This window comes from Chiloscyllium plagiosum, chromosome 32, assembly GCF_004010195.1.
Source record: "Chiloscyllium plagiosum isolate BGI_BamShark_2017 chromosome 32, ASM401019v2, whole genome shotgun sequence".
Classification (NCBI taxonomy): Eukaryota; Metazoa; Chordata; class Chondrichthyes; order Orectolobiformes; family Hemiscylliidae; genus Chiloscyllium; species Chiloscyllium plagiosum.
Genome location: NC_057741.1, coordinates 35060310 through 35078591, shown reverse-complemented (window position 1 = coordinate 35078591; position 18282 = coordinate 35060310). Strand labels below are relative to the sequence as shown.

Genomic DNA, 18282 nt, shown 5'->3' with positions numbered 1-18282 from the left:
TTACTCATTTGTGTGATTGACAATTGCCTATGTGATAAATGAATTCAAGTACCAGTGTGATGCTAAGTATGCAAGCCATATGTCTCAAAGACTGGTGGATTTTTTTTCTCTCTTCCCTATTATTTTGCTTACCTGTTGGTGAAGAGCTTGGCTGCAGTAATGGCATTGGTGCAGATGAGTGGGCCAAGCAGCACAGACTCATGGCAGCAAGGTTGGAGGGGAGTTCAGATTCCCGGCAGCTTCTGCATTGTGGACGCAGTCCTAGTCTTGGCTCAACATCCAGCTCATCTTAGCTTCTTTTGCCAGCTTTATGTGAGGATAAACATTCCAGGAGGCGGCTGCAACGGAGAACGCGGTGTGAATCCAGCTGTTCTTTGCGGCTACTACAGTGATGGGTGAAGACAAGGTGGGACAAGGCACGGGATTCCAATGGTCCAGGTTATCCTTGGGGCTTCTGCAGCGTTTTCGTGTGGTAGCTGGTCTGGTCCAACCTGGCCTGGGAGTCCTTTCAGCCTGCTTTCATCAGTCAGTCTGGGTCGCCATGTGGTGACTTTTAGCCAGGCTGTGACTCTATATTGTGTTTTCTTTGGCACTGTGATGGGTCCAGCCTGGGATTCTAATGTTCATTCGGTCCTTGAGCCCAGAGCCATGAAATGGACTAATTGGATTTCCTCTCAAACTTATTTTAAATTTTATTTTCCTTTGTTATATATGGTGAAAACAGTGTTATTCTTACATTTTTATTTTTCTAATTTATGACTGATTTTATACTTTTGAATTTCTGTTCTACTGGACTTTTTGTATTCTAATTATTTCCCCTAAGAATCTGTACTCAAGAATCTGCACCTAGTTATTTATTTACCTAAAATGGCACTGTAAGCGATAAGTTGTAAACTTTGTCACATGTACTCACGTGAATACGTGACAATAAAGCTAATTCAATTCAAACTTTTAAACTCTGTGCATGAGAAGTGATCTTCAAACAGAAAAAGTTTTCTCAACAATCTTGTGCACGCAAAGGATGACAAAAAAACATATATTTAGGATTGTCAGTCACAGAGTGGCATACATATGTGAACAGAAAGTCACATATTAATACATAGGACCCAGTTCTTTGCAAACAGCCAAAACATACATGCACTATACCTGTTTTAATTCAACAAAATAAATGACAAATCATTCATGGATTGTTTCACGGGACATGGCCCTGACAAATCAGTCAAACTGCCTAGTTTAAAATATAAACAAAGCCTAGCAGTTAACTGACACTCAGCACTAACTGGGTAAATGTTTTATGGCAACACCTCTAATAATCAAACTCACCTGCCAATCAATCAGCATTCTACACTCATGTAACATAATTGTTGATTTTTCCCTTAAATTGGTATTCATACAAATTATTCTGAGTATATGAAAAAGCTTCAGCAAAATAAGTCTCTTCACAGCAATTGAAGATATACTCCTGTTAAGTCCATCCTGAGCCGCGGATACAAGTATAGCTCAAATTAGGGAAGAAGAGAGAAACCCATTTTTTCTGCTTCCCCATTACTCACTGAGCTTTTGTGATTCATGGACAATGGCTCTCAAATCCTTCTGTTTCATAGTTTTCGGCAATCTTTCCCCATTTAAGTAATATTCAGCTCCTCTAGTCTTCCTGCCCAGGTGTAAAACCCCACATTTCCCCACATTATATTCCACCTGACTACTTGCTTAACCTGTTTATATCCCTCTGCAGACCATCATCCACGCCACTTGCCTTCCCACCTAATTTCGTCATCCACAAACTATAGTACATTCACTTTTCTCACCCAAGTCATTAGTATATATATTAGAAATAATTGTGGCCCATAACTCAAGTTCACTAAAAAAGTTAAATAAAGAATAAACTATGTTTGATCTTAACATTTATATTCACTTTTGCATTGGCCATACATTTACAGCTCTTCACACATCCCAACTTGCAACCAAAACAAATATATGGCTTGCATGCTTGGCATCACACTGGTACCGGAGTTCGTTTGTCACATTATTCATTTGTGTGATTGACAGTTGCCTATCATCATTAACTGGTACATTGCCCATCACAGCTCCTCCACAAGAATCTTTTCACCAGTCAGTGCACTCCAGTGTGATACAAGTGCAATATTAAAAACGTTGACATTTGTGTCTTTACTCAATATATTTTCACATACATATCCTTCTGAGAAAGCGTACAAGATATGAGCAGGTAGGAAAACAGTTAAGTTTTGAGTTGTGTGAGACAAAGGTTCAGCCACATGACTTGGATCAGATAAGAACTTGCAGTGAACAAATGAGGTGCTGGAGGCAAGGTAGTGGGTTAACGAGGTGAAAGAGCATTCATTATGTGAGGCCAGTTAACAAGATTAAGAACACCCATTGTATAATGTCAAATGGCTTAATCTTTACTGTTGGTGGTCGCTGATTGTAATGGTCACCCTATCAATATATTGCCTTATTTGTAAGCTGCTCCCTGTAAATGACTGTATAATTCCTTAAGAATCTGCTGTTTGAGAGAAGACCAAATACTCGTGTCTCTGTGCACATGGGCAATCGTTCCCTCTCCCTCCAGAGCCCAAAATAAAGATGAACGAGGTAAAGACATACTGTGTCTGAGTGTTTGCTTCGCCTGATACACGGAGAGGGAAACAGGACGACACTTCTAGAGCATTTCATCTTTAAAAATAAAACAGCTTGTTTTACACCATCTCTTCTTAATCACAGCCGACTGCACCTATTTTTAGTTGAAGCCAATAGGATTCAAATTGTTCTTTAGTAAATGCATAACGTCACAGCAAATTAGCAACTAATTCATATTCCTCTGTAGATTTTTGTCCACAATGGATCGTAAACAAATTTAACACAACCATACTGTTGTGTAGAAAAGCAACACACATTTTAAACTAAAGGATATTAACATAAACCAAATCTATAATTTTAAAGAGAAATACAGACAGGCAGGCAGGCTCAAAGATGCTAGTTTGCACTTGTTTAATGTGGCTTTATAGGTTAAATAATGCAGTTCATAGTGTATATGGGATTTAGGGTTTTATAAAGAGACAGAGTACAAGATAGGATGCAATGTTAAGTAAATTTATGGCACCAACTCAGCCAAGCAGGAGGAGTCTAATCCTAGGCAACACATTCTAGGAAGAACATATGAAAATATATCAATTAGGAGCAAGATGAGGCCATTCAGCTCCTCAAGCCTCTTCAGGCTTTCAATAAGATCATGGCTGATATGACTGTAACCTCAACCCCACATTCCTACCTTCCCCTAAAAACCTTTCAAACCCTTGTTGATCAAGAATCTCTCCACTTCAGCCTTAAAAAATATTTATGGACACTGCATGCACCACTTTTCAGAGCTCCAAATACCCATGACCCCAACAAAAATCATTTTGCCTGCTCTCAGGTTTAAATGGATGAACCGTTTAAATTGTGACTCATGGTTCTAAATTCTCCTGTAACAGTAATATCCTGGAAAAAGAAACACTTTTACAATATGTCTTCTGGACACAAAATCATTGACCAACATGAAGAAATATAGAACTATACAAAGGATACAGCATAGAACAGGTCCAAAAATACCCAGATTCCCTTTTTTATCCTGCCTTCCTGAACTAAAAATAGCCGGCAGCTTATAACACTTAATGGGCAGATCCAGGTACTTTTTTAAAAAAAAGGTTTAGGGTCTCTGCGTTCACCACCAACTCAGGCTACAAACTCCAGGCACCATCCACCTACTGCGCAAAAACATTTTTCCTTACATCCTCTCGAAACCTTCTGACACTTGGCTTGAATCTCTGACCCCTCCTGTTTACTCTACCTCTACCCCATAATTTTGTATGCCTCAATCATGTCACCCTTCTCTGTTCCAACGAAAACAACTCCAACACAATCACACACTCTTTACAGGAATAACACAATCATTTTACATTGTTTTTGGGTGGCATGTGACTATAGGGGAGTGGCAAGGGCTTGTGTCTTGTGTGCATGACTGACTGTGATGTAAGACCCTATATAAAAGGAAGGGCGGATCCCTTATTCAGGCAGCCTCGCTTGACACGCTCCACAAGCATCGCAAAGTGTGTTAAGGGATTGTCCAAAAGTTTGTACTTGCTGAAATAAATCGTAGCTGTTCATAGAAGTTGGCAAATTGCAGTTGCATCAAGCCTGTAAGAATCTAAAGGGAACCTAACACCCCTACTTCTGTATCCTATACCTCTGTTAATGAAGAAGAGCATTCCACAGTGCCTTCTTTACAGCCTTGATAATCTGAGACAAAAAATTCATTTATAATTCTTCCCACATCCTCTACATTTTCACACAAAATCGCATCTTCATCTGATTGTTCCACTTTTTCCTTAACGATCCTTTTGTTCTTTATATACTGGCAAAACATATTTGGGTTTTCCTTTTTCTTGTTTGCTCGTGTTTTTTTGAATGCCCTTTGATTGAATTCTTTACTTTCTATACTCTACTAGGCTATCCTGGGGGGCTTTACCAATTATTTATTCTTTAGCAGTCCAATCAAGTCCACCTCCACTAAATCACTTCTGCAATGATACTATGGCTTTGAGAGATTTTGTCCTTTGTTTTTGAAGAGGTTTTGGGCCATTGGTATAAAGAGACAGCTCAGAACCTATAAAGTAAACAGCTTATGAGCCTGTTTTTCTTAAATCAAGTGTCAGAACAATAGAAGTAGCATGAATGGATGGAGTCAGGCTCCCACAAAACATAATTTTAGTTTAGCTTTCAGCAGTTGTTTGGGTTTGGAACAGCTCTGGAAGCTGTTATTTATCTCTTTGTTACAACTAAAAGCTTAAGTTCTCTCTTGATATCAGAATCGCATGAGAGACAATTTGTTTTACTGACTTTGCTTTTGCCAAAAGTATGCTTACTGAATCATAGAAGATCATCAAATCCCTACACTGTGCCCACAGGCCATTTGGCCCAACAAGTCCACACCGTCCTTCTGAAGTGTAACCCACCCAGACGCAGTCCCCTATCCTATTACTCTACATTTACCTTGACTAATGCATCAAACCTACACATCCCTGAACGCTATGGGCAATTTGCACAGCCAATTCACCTAACCTGCACATCTTTGGATTGTAGGCGGAAACCAGTACACCTGGAGGAAACTCATGCAGACATGGGGAGAATGTGCAAACTCCACACAGACAGTCGCCCGATCCTTGGCGCTGTGAGGCAGCAGTGCCACTGAGCACCATGATGTAACTATATTGGAACAATTGTAGTTTAGTAGTTAAATAATTCATAAATCTGCTAAGTTTTGTAATTGAGTTGAAGTTATACTAATTCTTCGTTCTTTAGTTTGCATTTCAACTAAAGGGTAAGAATAAATGTATTTAACTTAAAGCCAAGTGGTGTCACAAATCGAATTATATCTAGAACACAGCACTTTACACTCACCTTTAAACAAAAGTTACGATCTAGGCTATATTTCCTGGATATATATGAGGGTTGGGGAAGGGGGTGGTGGTGGAGGTGATTTGGTCTGGCTGATAATGAATTGGGAGCTCTGGTCAGGATCAAAATCTCTAATTCCAGGTTGGGTTTAGGATTATTGGATTTAAAGACAGTAAGTGGTGAGTGCTTTTTTTTCGGATGTTGCATTTGGTTGGGAGAAAGAGGTTTTGAACTTCAGAAATTGCCAAGAGAAAAGTCAACTCAAAATGGTGGGGGTGAAGGGAGAAGCTTTGAGTGGTGGTGGGACATGATGGTGATCTATTTAAATACAACCAAGTGTTACTCAAGTTTGATGAGAAGCACACAGAAGGATTTTGCATTTCATTTGAAAAAGTGGCTAAACAAATGAAATAGCCACCGTTCATGTGGGTAATGGTGCTTCAAACAAAATTAGCAGTTATTTGCATCACTATTAGAGGAGTTACCTGGGTAGTAAGAAGAGGTGTAAAAAAAAACATTTTAAAGTGCACACAAGTGCCAGAAGTCTACAGACAACATTTTAGGAATCTGAGAAGGGAAGAACCTGGTCAAACGTACCTAAAGTTTGAAAGGATAAAACAAAGTAACTTTGAAAGGTGGATAAGGAAATTAAAAATAGATGAAACATACAACACTAGAGAGACTTATTTTGGAGGAGCTCAAAATTCACTTTCTGAAATAGTGAGAAAATTGCAAGATTAACAACAGAAGTGGCATAGGTGTTAGTTCATAAATCAAAGTTTGGCTTCCAAATTAATTTCAATCTGTGAGGGATAGGAATTGGGGAATAGAGAAATCCTCAGGTGGTAAAGAAAAAGGAGATCTCACTGAAGATAGTAAAGAGAGTTTAGTGCAGGTTAAAAAAGAAACCCACGAGGCATAAAAAAAAGAGCAAAAAACCTCAGGTGTTTTCACTGCAATAAAGTAGGATACATGAAGTCGCACTTTTGGTGATTTAAGACAAACACTGGGAAACAGATGTGGTAAAAGGAGATCGCAGTGGAAGTTGCAAAAATAAATGTACAGCCTACAGGATACAGGAGCAAGTCAATCTTTGGTGGTGAGAGATGAGGAGCTATGTAATTTGGAAGGAGCACTACCAGAAAGAGTGAAAATACATGGAATTCATGATGAGAATTGTAATGTTCCATTGTATAAAGTAAGGTTGGAGAGTCCAGTAAAAAGTGATGAAGTTGTGGTAGGAGTAATAGAGAAATTCTCTGTTTCAGAGATTTGTTTATCCCCAGGAATGATACAGCTAGATCATAAATAGAGATGATGCCCTATGTGGTTGAAACACCAGTGGAAAAAAGAGGCAACTGAGATTTTACAGCAAGAATATCCTAGGATTTTTCCTGTCTGGTAACAAGATCACAAAGCCACAAGTTGAAACAGGAGGAGAAAGCAAAGAATAAAGATAAGGAAGTTGAAGTTCATTGATCAGACACTATTTGTTCAAATGGTTGAGAACAGGTGGAGGTCAAACTGGATATTCTTAGATCAGAGAGGTTTGTTGAGTTACAACAAAATGATGAAAAAATAAAGCAGTTGTATGAAAAAGCTCATGCAGAATTGAATCGGAGTATACCCCAGACAATTACATATTCAGGCAGATGAAAAATGGGCAGAACTTCACATCGTATCTGGCGCTATCAGAAGGATTTGGGAAGTACAGATGAGGAGCAACTGTTCCACAGAAAGGGCACAGCAGACTGTGGAGATTATTTAAGGAGCAATTGTTGCGAGTGATGCACGCATTTATTCCTCTGAGACAGGTAAGGAGGGGTAAGATTACGGAACCTTGGATGACGAGACCAGAGGAGCTTCTCGTCAAAAAGAAGGCAGTTTACGTTAGGTGGAGGAAGCAAGGATCTAGCACAGCTTTAGAAGATTAGAGGCTTGCTAGAAAGGAGCTCAGAAATGGACTGAGGAGAGCCAGGAGAGGCACAAAAAAAGACTTGACAAATAGGATTAGGGAGAACCCAAAGACATTTTAGTCATATGTGAGGAATAAGAGAATGATCAGGGAGAAGGTAGGGCCGATCAGGGATAGCGTAGGGAACTTGTGCGTGGAGTCTGAGCAGATAGGGGAAGCCCTAAATGAGTATTTTGCTTCAGTTTTCTCTAAGCAATGTGAATGAGAACTTTGAGGAGCTGGGACACAGGCTTGACCAGATCAAGATTGATGAGGTTGATGTGCTGGAAATTTTGGAAAATATTAAGATTGATAAGTCCCCAGGGACAGACCAGATTTATCCTAGGCTGCTCCAGGAAGCGAAAAAGGAGGTTGCTAAGCTGCTGGTTTGCCTCCTCACTCTCCACAGGAGTGGTACCGGAGGATTGGAAGGAGGCGAATGTTGTTCCTCTTTTCAAGGGTAATAAGGAAATCCCTGGCAATTACAGACCAGTCAGGCTTATGTCTGTGGTCAGCAAAGTTTTTGAAAGAATCCTAAGGGATAGGATTTATGTCTATTTGGCAAAGCATAGTGTGATTAAAGGCAGTCAGCATGGCTTTGAGGGCAGGTCATGCCTCACAAATCTTATTGAGTTCTTCGAGGAGGTGACAAGATAGGTTGACGAAGATCGAGCAGTGGATGTGGTGTATATGGACTTCAGCAAGGCATTTGATAAGGTTCCCCACGGTAGGCTCATTCATAAAGTCAGGAAGAATGGGATACAGGGAGATTTGGCTATCTGGATTCAGAATTGGTTGGCTGACAGAAGGCAGAGAGTGGTTGTAGATGGAAAGTACTCTGCCTGGAGGTCAGTGTTGAGTGAGATTCCACAGTGCTCTGTTCTTGGGCCTCTGCTCTTCGTAGCCTTTATAAATGACTTGGACAAGGAGGTTGAGGGATGGGTTAGTAAATTTGCAGATGAAACAAAGGTCGGAGGTGTTGTCGATTGTATAGAAGGCTATTGTAGGCTGCAGCGCGACATAGAAAGGGTGCAGAGCTGGGCTGAGGAATGGCAGATGGAGTTCAACCTGGATAAATGTGAAGTGATGCATTTTGGAAGGTTGAACTAGAATGCTGAAAATAGGATTAAAGACAGGATTTTTGGCAGTGTGGAGGAACAGAGGGATCTGGGTGTGCAAGCACAGATCCCTCAAAGTTGCCACCCAAGTGGATAAGGTTGTTGAGAAAGCATATGGTGTTTTGGCTTTCATTAACAGGGGGATCGAGTTTAAGAGCCACGAGGTTTTGCTGCAGCTCTACAAGTCCCTGGTGAAACCACACTTGGAATACTGTGTCCAGTTCTGGTCGCTCTACCTTAGGAAAGATACAGAGGCTTTGGAGAGGGTGCAAAGAAAGTACCTTGATGCTGTCTGGACTGAAGGGCTTGCCTTATGAAGAAAGGTTGAAAAAGCTTGGACTTTTCTCTCTGGAGAGAAGGAAGAAGAGAGGGGACATGATCGAGATATACAAGGTAATGAGATGAATAGATAGAGTTAATAGCCAGAGACGTTTCCCCAGGGCAGGATTGACAGGTACGAGGGGTCATAGTTAAGATATTTGGGGAAAGGTATAGAGGACACGTCAGAGGTAGGTTCTTTATGCAGAGAGTTGCGAATGCATGGAACGCATTGCCAGCAGTGATGATGGACGCAGGGTCATTGGGGACATTTAAGCAACTGCTGTACAGGCACATGGAGAGCAGTGAGTTGATGGGTGCGTCGGTTAAGTTATTATATTTTACATTTCAAAGTTTGAGAGAAGATTTGTAGCTCGGGTGCTCGTTGTTGTGGTTCTGTTCACAGAGCTGGGAATTTATGTTTCAGACGTTGCGTCCCCTGTCTAGATGACATCCTCAGTGCTTGGGAGCCTCCTGTGAAGCGCTTCTGTGAAGTTTCCTCCGGCATTTATAATGGTTCGTCTCTGCCGCTTCCGGTTGTCAGCTGCAGTGGCCGGTATATTGGGTCCAGGTCGATGTGTTTGTTGATAGAATCTGTGGATGAGTGCCATGCCTCTAGGAATTCCCTGGCTGTTCTCGGTTTGGGTTGTCCTATAGTAGTAGCATTGTTCCAGTCGAATTCATATTGCTTGTCATCTGCATGTGTGGCTACTAAGGATAGCTGGTCGTGTCGTTTTGTGACTAGTTGGTGTTCATGGATATGGATCGTTAGCTGTCTTCCTGTTTGTCCTATGTAGTGTTTTGTGCAGTCCTTGCATGCAATTTACTACTACTACTACTAATGGTCAAGCCAAACAGAGAACAGCCAGGGAATTCCTAGAGGCATGGCACTCATCCACAGATTCTATCAACAAACTCATCGACCTGGACCCATTATACTGGCCACTGCAGCAGACAGCTGGATCTGTATGTAAAACAATTTACATTAACTACATACCATCCAAAATTGCAGAGAGCATGAGCCGGAAGCGGCAGAGACAAACCACTATAAATGCTGGAGGAAACATCACAGAAGCGCTTCACAGGAGGCTCCCAAACGCTGAGGATGTCACCTAGACAGGGGACAAAACGTCTGCAACACAAATTCCCAGCACAGCGAACCACAACATATTTTACATTAGGATTAAACCTCGGCACTACATCATGGGCCAAGGGCCTGTTCTGTGCTGCACTTTTCTATGTTCTATGACCATTGGATTATAGAAAGGAGATGCTGCGGGTAACACAAGGTACCATGGGAAGTAATTTGGAAGTAAGGAAAACTCAAGCCAAAGTACAAAAACACATTTTCACTGGCTTGACTACAGAAATGTAGTTGAATGTTATCAGACAATAGGAATACCTCAGACAGCAAAACCAGCACCTTTAATACCTATTCCAGCATTTGAAGAACCTTTTACAAAAGTCTTAATTGATTGCGTAGGATCCCTACTGAAAACTAAAAGTGGGAATCAATATTTGGTGACTATAATGGATTTGTTACTAGATTTCCATTGAACATTCCACTATGCAATATCATAGCAATAAGGACTACAAAGAAGTCACTCAATTTTTTTCAAACTAGATACAGACAACCCACAAATACAATCAGATCAAAAGTCAAATTTTACATCAAAATTTCTCAAGGTGGTTATGGGTAGCTCAGAAATAAAACAATTTACATTAACTGCATACCATCCAAAATTGCAAAAAGCATGAGAATTGTGGCATCAAACTTTAAAGATCATGTTGAGGGGTTATAGTCAAAACTATCTGGAGGACTTTGACAAAGCAATTCCATTTGTACTTTTTGCAATCAACTAATTTCAGTTCAATTGAATTAGTTTTCGGACATGAAGTGGGAGGACCAATAAAGTTAAGTAAGGATAAATTGCTAAGTCACAGTTCAGAAATGACAAATTTGGACTATGTTCAAAGTTTGTGAGAAGCTTTGTAGCTCGGGTGCTCGTTGTTGTGGTTCTGTTCGCCGAGCTGGGAAGCGCTTCACAGGAGGCTCCCAAGCACTGAGGATGTCACCTAGACAGGGGACGAAATGTCTGCAACACAAATTCCCAGTTCGGCGAACAGAACCACAACAATTTGGACTATGTGTCAAATATGGGTGAAAGATTAAATAGAGTGGGTGAGGTGGTTAAACATCATTTGAAATTAACACAGCATGTGATGAAACAGGAAGCAGACAAGAAATAAAAATTTGTGGTTTCACTAGAAGAGTGAAAGTATTAGTTTTAGTACTAGTAGTAGGTGAACCTTTAAAAGCAAAGTTTAGTGGGTCTTATCAAATCTAAAGGAAATTGAATGAGGGGAATTATTTTTTAAGAATGCCAGATAGAAGAATAACTGTCATTTGAATATGGTATTTTGATAGTAAAGGAGTATAACAGGAGAATGTGGTATTTGTTATAGCTGAGTGAAGAACCAAATCCAGATGATTTTAAGTTTGCTATTCCTCAAATCAAATTGGATAGTGAGGAAGTTCCCCAAAAAATTGGGATAAATAATTGACTTACCTTACAGAAGAAAATCAAAATAACCTGAGTTATTACAATCACATGGAGAGATGAGGGAATAAGATGGGAAGTATCAACATAATTACACGTGATGTAAATAGAAGAAATGCTATTCCAATTAAGTAACATCCTTATAGATTTAGCTCTCAAATTGGCACAGGCTCAAAGAGAGATTGAAAGCATGCTCAAAGTTAATATAATCGAGATGAGTTGCAGTGAATGAAGCTTACCCATTGTGATGGTGCCAATACCAGACAGCACCAAACAACAAAGTATTGATAACCGCCAAATCAATGCAATCTGAAATCTGATTCATACTCTATTTCACATCTGAAAGACTTTATTGAGAAAGTGGGACAAGGAACTTATATTTCGAAGCTGGACTTACTCTAAGGATACTGTGAGGTACCTTTACCTGAGACAGTGAAGGAAATTTCAGCTTTCGTGACACTGAATGGACTTTACCAGCTTAAAGTTATGTTATTGGATATGAAAAATGCCAGCCACATTTCAAAGTCTAACCAATAAAGTCATTTGGGATTATCCAACGGTGTGGTGTATATAGACAATCTGGTGATTTTTAGTCACAGATGGAACAAACATTCGATGCATCTAGCAGAATTGTTCTATTGATTTCAAAAGACGGACTTGGTGATAAACCTGGCTAAGAGTGAGTTTGTAAAAGCCCAAGTCACATTCTTAGGCTATATCACTGGACATGGACAAATGGCCACACAGGATGTGAAAACAAAGTTTACTGAGAGGTTTCCCATACCATTGACGAAAAGAGAAGCACTACAAATCCTGGGACAAAATGGTTTTCATCAAAAGTTCATACCAAATTTTATCAGCATGGTTGCTCCACTAACTTGTGAAAAAAGTGCAGAAAATTTCAGCAGATGGAATAATGTCAGATGACATTTGAGAGTCTGAAAGCTGTGTTGACCACACCTGATTACACAAAGCCATTCAAGGAGGTATATATTGTCTTGGTTTGTTTTAGAGAGATTCTGAACCACAGGCACCGAGCTGTCTCCTCCAAGCCAAGAGAGGCCTCAGGGTTTTTTTTTAAAAAGCAGTTAAAACAACAGAAGCAGCATGAATGCGTGGAGTTGGCCTCTCTCAGAACCCAGGTTTTAGTTTAACTTCCAGCCATTTTTAGGGTTCTGATGTTGGCTCTGGAAGCTGTTATTCACCTCTCTGTTACAGCTAGTAGCTTCAATTCTCTCTCTGGTATCAGAATTGCATGTGAGATAATCTATTTTACTGACTTTGTCAAGACTATGATTTTGGTATGTTACTATATTGGAATAATTGCTGTTTAGTTGTTAAATTATCTATTATTTGGTTAATATTTCCAATAATTACAGTTATATCAATTCTTCTTTCCTTTGTTTGTATATTAACTAAAGGGTAAGAATAAAATGGGTTTAGCTTAAAGCTGAGTAGTATAACCAATTGATATACATCTGGAACACAGCACCTTACACTTGCCTTTAAATAAAAGTTAGGTTTGAGGCTATTTTCTTGGTACTGGATGAAGGTTTGCTCACTGAGCTGGAAGGTTCATTTTCAAACGTTTCATCATCATATTAGATAACATCTTCAATGTGCCTCCGGTTGAAGCACTGATGATATGGCCCACTTACTATTTGTGTGATTGGGTTTCCTTGGGTTGGTGGTGTCACTTCCTATGATGGTGTCATTTCCTGTTCTTTTTCTCAAGGATGGGAAATGGGATCCAAGTCAACATGTTTGTTGATAAAGTTCCAGTTGGATTGGCATGCTTCTAGGAATTCTCATGCATGTCTGTTTGGCTTGTCCTGGGATGGATGTGTTATCCCAGTCAAAGTGGTGTCCTCCCTCATCCGTATGTAAAGATACTAGTGAGTGGGTCATGTCTTTTTGCAGCTAGTTGACGTTCATGTAACCTGGTGGCTTGTTTTCTGCCCGTTTGTCCAATGTAGTGTTTGTTACAATTCTTGGCACGATATTTTGCAAAACAGAATAGCAGCGCAAAATGGCCGCAGAATGCTTCGAGAAATTATTAATGATGCCCACAACAGAAGTCTTCTGATTACATATGTGGATGTACCTACTGGAGAAGGTGACTGAGGTGTCTGTGGGGGAGCACTTTGGGGCCAGCGACCATAATTCTATTAGTTTTAAAATAGTGATGGAAAAGGATAGACCAGATCTAAAAGTTAAAGTTTTAAATTGAAGTAATGATGTGGAGGTGCCGGTGTTGGACTGGGATAGATAAAGTTAAAAATCACAACACCAAGTTATAGTCCAACAGGTTTATTTGGAAGCACAAGCTTTCAGAGCGTTGCTCCTTCGTCAGGTAGCTAAGTAGAGCAGGATCATAGGACACAGAATTTATAGTAAAAGTGTCATACAACTGATACAATGTATTGAACAATGAAAAGTTGATTGGAGGCAGTTATTTTCAGGTAAAGGGATGGCTGGAAAAGGTAGGTAGGTAGGTGTAGAGAATGCTGGATGATGAGAGAAATTGAGGCTCTGGCCAAGAAAAAAGGTTGCATATGTCAGGTATCGACAGCAGAGATCAAGTGAATCCCTATACAAGTTTAAAGGCAGGAGGAGTATACTTGAGAAGGAATTCAGAAGGGCAAACATGGGACATGAGATAGCCCTGGATTCTCCTTAACCCTATTTGCCAAAAGGATTCTACAAATACATTCAGGACAAAAGGGTAAATAAGGAGAGATTAGGGCCCCTTAAAGATCAGCAAGGCCACTTATGTGTGGAACCACAGGAGATGGGGGAAGATACTAAATAAGCATTTTACATCAGTGTTTACAGTGGAGAAGGATATGGAAGCTCGAGAACTTGGGGAAACAAATAGCAACATCTTGAAAAATGTCTATTTTTTGGAGAAGTGGTGGTGCTGGCATGAAATGCAGAAAGGTGGATGGTTATATGAATAGGAAGGGTTTAAGAGAGATGTGGGCCAAGTGCTGGTAAATGGGACTAGATTAGGTTGGGATATCTGGTCGGCATGGACAATTTGGACCAAATGGTCCGTGGTGTACATCTCTGTGATTCTATGACTCGAATCCCCAGAACCTGATCAGATATCCTCAAACTGTGGGAAGCTAGGGAAGTGTTGCCAGGCCCCTTGCTGATCATCGATAGCCACAGGAAAGGTGCCGGAATACTGGAGGTTGGCTAACATGATCCCAATATTTAAAGAAAGGTGGTAAGGAAAAGCCAGGGAACTATAGACCAGTGAGCCTGACGTGGATAGTGGGCAAGTTATTGGACAGAATCCTGAGGGACAGGATTTACATATCCAGAGGAACCTTTATTATCCGAATATCAGATTTGCGACAAGACCACAATGTCCCGACGCTCAGCTACACTAAGTTATTCAGCATTCGATGATCCAGAATTCGATTAACCAAACAATATACTCCCCATCCGTGTCCTTCCGATAACTGAGGTTTCTCTGTATTTGGAAAGGCAAGGACTGACTGGGGATAGTCAACATGGCTTTGTGCATGGTAAATCATATCTCACTAACTTAATTCAGTTTCTTTGAAGTAATAAAGAAGATCGATGAGGGCAGAGCAGTTGATGTGATCTACGTGGGCTTCTGTAAGGTGTTTGACAAGGTTCCTTGTGGTACACCGGTTAGCAAGGTTAGATCACATGGAATACAGGGAGAACTAGCCATTTAAGATATTGAACTGGCTTGAAGATAGAAGACAGAGGTGGGGTGGTGAAGATTGCTTTTTAGACTGGAGGCCTGTGACCAATAGTGTAAATGATTTGGAAGTGAACAAAGGAGGTATGATTAGTAAGTTTGCAGATGACACCAAAATCGATGTGGAGTGGACAGCAAAGAAGGTTACCTCAGAGTACAATGGGATTTTGATCAGATGGGCCAACAGTCTGAGGAGTGGTAGATGGAGTTTAATTTAAATAAATGTGAGGTACTGTATTTTGGAAAGGCAATCAGGGCAGGACTCATACACTTAATGGTAAGGTCCTGGGGAGTGCTGCTGAACAAAGAGACCTAGGAGTTCAGGTTCATAGTTCCTTGAAAGTCGAGTCGCAGGTAGATAGGCTAGCAAAGGAAATGTCTGGTATGCTTGCCTTTATTGATCAGTGCATTGAGTATAGGACTTGGAAAATCATGTTGCAGATGTACAGGACATTTGCGAGGCCACTTTTGGAAAAACGTGTGCAATTCTTGTCTCCCTGCTATAGGGAGGATGTTTACAGATTTTAGAACAGAATCCCTACAGTGCAGAAACAGACCATTTGGCCCAATAAATCCATGCCGACACTCCGAAGAGTAACCCACCCAGACCCATTCCCCTACCCTATTACTCTACATTTAGCTGACTAATGCACCTAATCTACACATCTCTGAATGCTATGGGCAATTTTGCATGGTCAATTCATCTAATTCACGTCTTTGGACTGTGGGAGGAAACCGGTACACCTGGAGGAAACCCACACAGACGAGGGAGAATGTGCAAACTTCACACAGACAAACGCCCAGGGCTAGAATCGAACACGGGTCCCTGGCACTGTGAGGCAGCACTGAGCCACTGTGTTGCTTCGTGAAAATTGGAAGAGTTTAAGAAAGATTTACAAGGATTTTTGCCAGGGTTGAGGGATACGTTGAATAGTCTGGGGCTATTTTCCCTGGAGTATCAGAAGCAGCGGGGTGACCTTAGCAGTTTATAAAATCATGGGGGTGCATGGTTAGGAAAATAGACAAGGTCTTTTCACTGGGGTGAGGGAGTTTAAAACTAAGGGCACAGGTTTAAGGTGAGGGGGAAAGATTTAAAAGGAGACCTCAGGGGCAACTTTTTCATGCAGCGGGTGTTGCATGTATGGAATGAGCTGCCAGAGGAAGAGGAGGAGGATGGTACAATTACAACATTTAAAAGGCATCTGGGTGGGTTTATGAACATGATAAGTTTAGAGGGATATGGGCCAAATGCTGGTAAATGGGACGCGATTAATTTAGGATCTCTGGTCAATGTGGACAAGTTGGACCGAAGAGTCTGTTTCCATGTTGTACATCTCAATGATGATGGAGAAAAATGAGAAGATGAATCATTGAACCTCCTCAGAGAGATGATTTTACAATTATTTCATGGAAGTCAGAAAATAAGCAATTTTAATTAAGAAGTTATCAACCATACATAAAAGCTAGTTGCGTAAAATCTGGTTAACGAAAGCCAATTTGCCAGCAGAAGGAGGGGGTGGTGATAGCCTAGTGGTGTCATTACTGGACTGTTAATCCAGAGACTCTGGTTTGAATCCTGCCATACCAGTGGTAGAATTTGAATTCAATAAAAATCTGGAAGTAGGAGTTTAACGATGATCATGAATCCATTGTAAATTGTTGGGGGAAAAACCCAACAATACAGCTGACTCTTAGCCCTCTGGGGAATTAGGGATGGGCAGTCAACAAGAGACACGTGAAATATTCTGTCAAAGTCCCAATTTGTAGCCTTCTGATTTGGTAGTATAAAGGTGGGAGTGCAGGGGGTTAGTAGTGATGGCAGCCTGGCAGGACAAGAAAGGAAGAGTTCCAGACACAACATAGACCTAGGTGGGAGTACTAGATTGTGGTGCCAATTCAAAGGATAGGGCGGATGGGTGGCAGGATTCATATATGATGGAAACCTGGTGTATAGGACTGTGGTGCAGGTTGAGAGATCTCCCACCTCAACCATCCTTCTAGGCAGTACATTCTAAGCCTCAGCACTCCCTGTGTGACGAAGCTTTTCCTCAAATCTCTCTAAACCTCCTCACTTACAGTTTAGAAGTAGCAATTTCTTCAGCCGGACCATGGTGAATCTGTGAACACATTGCCATAGAAGACTGTGGAGTCCACGTCTTCAGATAGGCTCTTGATTAGTAAGGAGACCAAGAGTTATGGGGAGGAGGGGACAGAGGAGAATGGATACAGCAGGAGAGAATGGGACACCAGAGATGGCAGAATGAGATGGGGGTAAAGTTGGGGGAGAATGGACACAGTGGGACAGAATGGGCCACCTAGATATGGCAGAATGAGACATGGGGAGGGAGAGTTGGTGGTGGTATTGGGGGGTAGAAATGAACTTGATTAGATTAGATTACTTACAGTGTGGAAACAGGCCATTCGGCCCTACAAGTCCACACCGACCCTCCAAAGGACAACCTACCCAGACCCATTCCACTACATTTACCCCTTCACCTAACACTACGGGCAATTTAGCGTGGCCAATTCACCTAACCTGCACATCTTTGGCCTATGGGAGGAAACCAGAGACCCCGGAGGAAACCCACGTAGACATGGGGAGAATGTGCAAACTCCACACAGACAGTTGCCCGAGGTGGGAATTGAACGTTGGTCTCTGGCACTGTGAGGCAGCAGTGATAACCACTAGTACATCGGACACAACGAGGCACCTGGGTGAGGGAGAATAGGGGAGGCATGACAGAACAGGGCACCTGGGTACAGCAGGAGAAGTGGGGGGGGGAGGGCATGTGTAAAGTAAGAATGGTTAAAGTAGGACAGAATGGGCACCCGGGTATGGCAGGATGGGGTGAAGAGCGGGGGTTACTGGAGAATGGGCACAGCAGGACAGGGCACAGATACGAGAGGATGGTGACAGGATAGTGCAGATATGAAGAAAGTGAGAACCGCAGATGTTGGGGAAAGAGTGTGGCGCTGGAAGAGCACAGCAGGTCAGGCAGCATCCCATGAGCAAGGTAGTCAACGTTTCGGGTGTAAGTCCTTCTTCGGGCATGTGGTAGGCTGGGGTCTGGGCACGGATACGGTTAGATGGGTGTTCGGGGGCAGGCAGAGGGCACGTGGGCAGATGGGGGGGGGGGG

The 18282-nt window shown here is 41.5% G+C and overlaps 1 protein-coding gene across 3 annotated transcripts in view; it reads right to left on the bottom strand.

Annotated features, from left to right (window-relative positions):
- LOC122539496 (SWI/SNF-related matrix-associated actin-dependent regulator of chromatin subfamily A containing DEAD/H box 1-like) overlaps nucleotides 1-18282 on the bottom strand; it is a 121726-nt gene that overhangs the window by 102859 nt on the left and 585 nt on the right. The gene's annotated exons all lie outside the window — the stretch shown is intronic.